This window comes from Pristiophorus japonicus, chromosome 13 (genome assembly GCF_044704955.1).
Source record: "Pristiophorus japonicus isolate sPriJap1 chromosome 13, sPriJap1.hap1, whole genome shotgun sequence".
In the NCBI taxonomy this organism is placed as follows: Eukaryota; Metazoa; Chordata; class Chondrichthyes; family Pristiophoridae; genus Pristiophorus; species Pristiophorus japonicus.
The window spans coordinates 21,891,850-21,897,849 of NC_091989.1; the positions used below are offsets into that span (position 1 = coordinate 21,891,850).

General features: G+C 43.4%; 1 protein-coding gene across 1 annotated transcript in view; it reads right to left on the reverse strand.

The window, feature by feature from the left end:
- Positions 1-2,595, reverse strand: part of LOC139278452 (nucleotide-binding oligomerization domain-containing protein 1-like) — a 48,809-nt gene extending 46,214 nt beyond the window's left edge. Inside the window, exons 1-2 of the mRNA XM_070897245.1 lie at positions 2,565-2,595; positions 2,004-2,300 (exon numbers count right to left, since the gene is read on the reverse strand). The gene's annotated coding sequence lies outside the window, so the exon portion shown is untranslated. The remainder of the gene's footprint in view (positions 1-2,003; positions 2,301-2,564) is intronic.
- Between the last annotated feature and the right edge of the window lie 3,405 nt (positions 2,596-6,000).

The window sequence follows — 6,000 nt, forward strand, 5'->3', positions numbered from 1 at the left end:
AAATGAAGGATCAACTATTGCATATTTAGTTTAACTTATGAACTGTGTTAAGTATTCAAAAGACAAGCAGTTCTTGACTTAGCATGGAGTAGAGGAAAGTGAGAGGTTCCTCTGCTCCTTTACTTGATTGGTTTTTCCGACTGCCTGTCTCTTGTCCGCCGCTATGTCTGTGCCCGAGTGTCCCTGGTGAGGGAGCCTGCGGTTCTCGTTACGCTTTGACGCTTTCCGCGACTGGTGGGCTTGGAGTGCACTGTGGACACTGTAAATAATATTATGATTTAATTTATTAGGTTTCCTTTGGTTTTATTTGTATTTTGAACGTTTTGCTCATTTGATTATTTAGGTGACCCAGGTGTCACTTAAATCAGCCAATCAGGAGGAGAGAGAAATTGGTCACGAACGCTGTTTTGGGAACCCCATTAATAGAATGATAATAATAGCCATGGAAAAGATGTCCAAACTATGGCATTAATAATCAGACCAAGAAGCCCAACAAGTCCATTCTATTTTCACTTGCATTTATTTGCTGGTTTGTCCTGTTTTAAATTTGCCGGCACGGACACGATGGGACGAAATGGCCTCATTACGTGCTGTAAATTTCTATGATTGTATGATAAGTTTTGTGGGACTGAAGATTTGGAAAGGACTGTTCTTAGCAATGCTACCGCATAGGTGAATAAATCTTAAATCGTAACCATCAAGAATTACATAGATTCTTGATTCACGATCTTCAGCATTGCCAACTTGAGATATCTGCAGCACAAGGGCAAATAAGGATTGGCAATAAAGGCTGGCCTTGCCAGTAATGCCCACATCCCATGAACAAATAAAGAAAAAAATAATTTTATATATGTAGCCCATAAGGATTCCTGCTACACACTTATATTGTTATTATACTCTTGAGACCTGCAAAACTCCAAGGTATGCAACTAAATTTGCACAAGGAGCAGTTGAGGTGAAAATAGCAAGAATGCATTTAAGGGGATACTAGATAAACACATGAGGGACAATAAGGTTATACTGATGGGGTGAGGTGACTCGAGGTGGGAGGCGGCCCCTGTAGAGCATAATAATAGGTAGAACAATGTAAATGTTAACTTTGCCTGTATAATCTTTAGAGACAAGTTCATCTTCATCCACATTTCATCCATGTAAATGGTTGATTTTAACTCTTTGCATTGGGTTCCTGCGATATTATGATAAATAAGCAAAAATGCTGCATGTAAGCTCATGTATTCTTAAACCCGATATTGTGAAATTGGATAAATGTAATATGCAACATAAAAAATACATTATATAAAAATTCTAAAAGTAACTGTCTGAAAGTAAAACACAAAGAAAACCAAATTCCACTGATGGATTGGTAGGATTTGAAGTATAAACAAATATAGGGTTGGTACATCACCCTCATATGTGTGAACCCAGACGTATGAGTTTGAACACAAACTCTGCTGATGGTTAATGCAGCAACAATTCATCACAGCTTGGGATCAAGTGGAGTTGTCAGTGGATTGTTTTAATCCATAACCATTTAATGGCCCAACTTCCTCTCTTGGCCATAAGAAACTGAGAGCAGTAGGTGAGATGAATAAAAGGCAACACAGAAAATGATGGCTTGTTCCAGCAGTCACTATGGAACAGGTTGTCGGCTGGTGCGGTGAACACCGATTGTCTGAATTCTATCAAGCGTGACCCGGACCTGTTTCTGGCTGGGATAGAGATCGCTTCGTACAAAAGGTAGGTACCATATAACGTTAATCAAAGCCAGCGTGGCCTCCTGGACAACTTTTGATCACCAAAGGGGATCGGAGAGGAATTTATTCTTTAATTGGTCTGGGTTTTATCAGATTTTCCACCTCTCCAAAGGGATTTCATGGTTTCGGGTGGGTGGGGTGTTTTTGTATTTTGATTCACAAGCCATCACAATTACATTGAACAGTCTGGATGGACCAGTAGACCTTTCCCTGATTGTCATTTATCGTATGTTCCATAACCAAACTAACCATTGAATGCAAATCTGAGATAGGTTGAAATTTTGTTTCTGTTTGAATGCTTCAACCAGACACTTCTATCCCCACGGCAGGAAAGTGAGGCACCCACGATGCACCCAAAAACCGCTGAAGATGTGAATATCACAAGACCTCCCCCTGTGGACGTAGGTGGGGTCAGCAGCAGAGGTTGGAGTGGACGCGTTCTGGCCCTTATGTCGCGGTATGCCACTTTGCAGTTTTTCAGGGCCTCATTGTTCAGGCTCGGCAAATGATGAGTAGCTGCTTGGCTGAGGTACCCGAGGGCTGCCACTATTAACAGAGAGGGAGTAAGGGGATAAAAACAAATAGGAAAAACATTCTAGAGAGAAATGTCACAAGCACAGTGGATCTATTATTTCTATTGCTCTCTAAGTTTATCCCCCCGGCTGGAATCAGCAAACACAGCACAGACTGGAGCTTTCTGGGTTATTTATAAACTGTCTTTATTAACTAAGCCATCAATTAATATTTTAAGAATTAATGAATAAATCAATGGTAAGGAGAGAACTGTAGGATATAGGTAGGACAGTTTACCTGAGACCTATATGCCAGAATTTTGATTACCTCGGCGGGTCTGGTGTGGGCGGTTCCATGGGGGTTACGACCTCGCTGCTGGCCCCGTCCCACTCTTGGCGAATCATGTGGCAGCCATAATAGTGTACAGCGTAAAGTTAAGTAAATCTGTCCATGATGAGGCCATCCCTGGCCTCCCGGGTAGCAATGTGCTCAGATGCTGATGTCCGCTGTCTTGTGCAGCATCAGGTGATTGTGGCGAAGCTTGGTGTTGTTGGTGCTGCTGGTATGCCTGGTGCTGCTGGTGTTGAATCTCATCATGGTCCGATTCTGAGGACAAAGGTGAGACAGTATAAACGGCACCCATGCTGATGGAAAAGATGGCAGGTGAAGTACTGATGACAAAAGCATTCTGTCAATGGTGAGTTCTTCCAATGAGGTAAGACTGGATACAGACTTTGCTGGAAACACTTGCAGCCTGCAGAATCTATGCTGGAAATGGACTGAGCAACAGCTTCTGCCTGATGAAAGTGATCAGCTGTCAGGTGAGAGCTTTTACTATACATTTGATGCTGTCAAATAACCAGCTGGAAATGGTCACGGAACTCCTGGCTCAGGATGACAAACATGGCTCCTGTGCTATGTGAATCCCGTGGCCATGCAGGGAAATTTAAAAAATAAGTGGAAAAAGCCTCTTAAGTGCCTGTAAACTACCTGATAATGATTTCAATTGGGTCGCCCACTGCTGCCAGTTGGGTCGGTTCCTGGGGGAAAGACGCGTGGGAGTGAGATGATGGCGGATGCTCGACCCACTGTCAAAAATAACAACTTTCCCACCCGACCTGCAACCGATTGTGCCCACTACCACCCCCGAAAATTCCAGCCATAAACTGCGTGAACCTTTCTCATTACACTTCTCCACTAGTTAGCTTCCGATGAACTCTCTGAATCACTGTTTACGTGCACATTGTGTTTCAGTTTACAACTAATTGAAACTGAAACTGGATCAGTATATTAATCCTGAATCATAGTTTCTGAATTATCCCTGATGGACTATAATTTTAGTTGGTTACCACATATCTATAGGAACCTAGGAACAGGAGTAGGCCATTCAGCCCCTCGAGCCTGAGCCATTAGAATCCCCAACCAGCAGAAATAGTTTCTCTCTATCTCCCCTATATGTTCTCCTTAATATCTTGAAAACTTTGATCAGATCACCCCTTACCATCTAAATTTTAGGGAATACAACCCTAATTTGTGTAAACTCTCCTCGTAATTTAACCCTTGGAGTCCGGGTATCATTCTGGTAAACCTACGCTGTACTCCCTCGAAGGCCAGTATATCCTCCCTCCGGTGTGGTGCCCAGAACTGCTCACAGTGCTCCAGGTGTGGTCTAACCAGGGCTTTGTGCAGTTGCAGCATAACTTCTACCTCTTCTATTCTAGTTCTCTGGATATAAAGGCCATCATTTCATTAGCCTTTTTGATTATGTTCTGTACCTGTTCATGACATTTTAATAATCTATGTGTCAGAACCTCCAAGTCTCTTTGGACCTCCACTGTTTTAAGCTTTTCACCATTCTGTTCTATACCCTGTACCCTAGTCACATCCTGCCAATTTGAGTACTTACCCATTATCCCTACTCTCTATTACTTGCCGCTCAGCCAATTTCCTAACCAGGTCAATAATTGGCCTCAATGCCATTGGCTTCTACCTTAGTTCACAGTCTCTTCTGTGGGATTTATCATATGTCTTATAAATAACATCCATATATATTCCATGCCCATACTTTAGTCACCTCTTCAAAAAATTCAATCAGGTTTGTAAGGCATGACCTATCTTTCACAGATCTCTCTGATCAACTGAAAATTTTCGAGGTATTCAGTCACCCTGTCCTTAATTATAGACTTTAGCAATTTTCCAACAACCGATGTTAGTCTAACTGGTCTATAATTCCCTGGTTTCCCTCTCTTGCCATTCTTAAGTAGCGGAATGACATGCGTAATTTTCCAAACTAAAGGAACGTTTCCCGAATCGACCACTGGGGCCATTGAAGAATCCTGAACGGGGCAAGCACGATGCCTTCACAACTCATCAATAATTAGTTTGTCAAAGGGATCCTTCAACAGGTATTCGATCCCTCATTAACATATTCAACTCACACAGAACACCTGAAAAAATGGGCCCCACGAATATAGGAGTGGGCCCACCGCTTGCACAGATTGGGCATGGGACATCCCACCTCTAACTTGGTTTGCTCTGTGCCCATTTTACACCTGAAAATAGGTGCAACACATACCAATTTCTACCCCAGTGAATCTTAATTTATTCATTCACAAGATGTGGGCATCACTGACTAGGCCAGCATTTATTGTCCATCCCTAAATGTCCTTGAGCTGCCTTCTTGAACCGCTATAGTAAAGATACTCCCTGCTGTTAGATAGGGAGTTCCAGAATTTAGACCCAGCAACGATGAAGGAATGGCAATATATGTCCAAGTTAGGATGGTGTACTTGGAGGGGAACTTGGAGGTGGTGGTGTTCCCATGCACCTGCTGCCCTTGTCCTTCTAGGTGGTAGAGGTTGCAGGTTTGGAAGATGCTGTCGAAGAAGCCTTGACGAGTTGCTGCAGTGCCTCTTGTAGATGGTACACACTGCAGCCACATTGCGCCAGTGGTGGAGGGAATGAATGTTTAAGGGAATGAATGTTTAAGGGAATGAATGGGATGGTAGTCAAGCAGACTGCTTTGTCCTGGATGGTGTCGTGCTTCTTGAGTGTTGTTGGACTGCACTCATCCAGCCAAGTGGACAGTGTTTCATCACACTCCTGACTTGTGCATTGTAGGTAGTAAAAAGGCCTTGGGAAGTCAGGTGAATCACTCGCTGTAGAATACCCAGCGTCTGACCTTCTCTTAAATAGCCATAGTATTTATGTGGCTGGTCCAGTTAAGTTTCTGGTCAATGGTGACCACCCAGGATGTTGATGGTGGGGTATTTGACCATGGTAATGCCGTTGAATGTCAAGAGGAGGTGGTTAAACTCCCTCTTTTTGGAGATGGTCATTGCCTGGCACTTGTGTGGTGTGAGTATTAGTTACCAATTATCAGCCCAAGACTGGATGTTGTCTGGGGCTTGCTACATGCGAGCAAGGACTGCTTCATTATCTGGGGAACTGCGAATGGAACTGAACATTGTGCAGTCATCAGCGAACATTCCCACTTCTGACCTTATGATAGAGGGAAGGTCATTAATGAAGCAGCTGAAAATGGTTAGGCCTTGGATGCTGCCCTGAGGAGCTCCTGCAGCGATGCCTGAGAGCTGAGATGATTGGCCTCCAACAACCATAACCATCTTCCTTAGGTATGACTCCAACCAGTGGAGAGTTTTCCCTCTGATTCCCATTGACTTCAATTTTACTAGGGCTCCTTGGTACCACACATGGTCAACTGCTGCCTTGA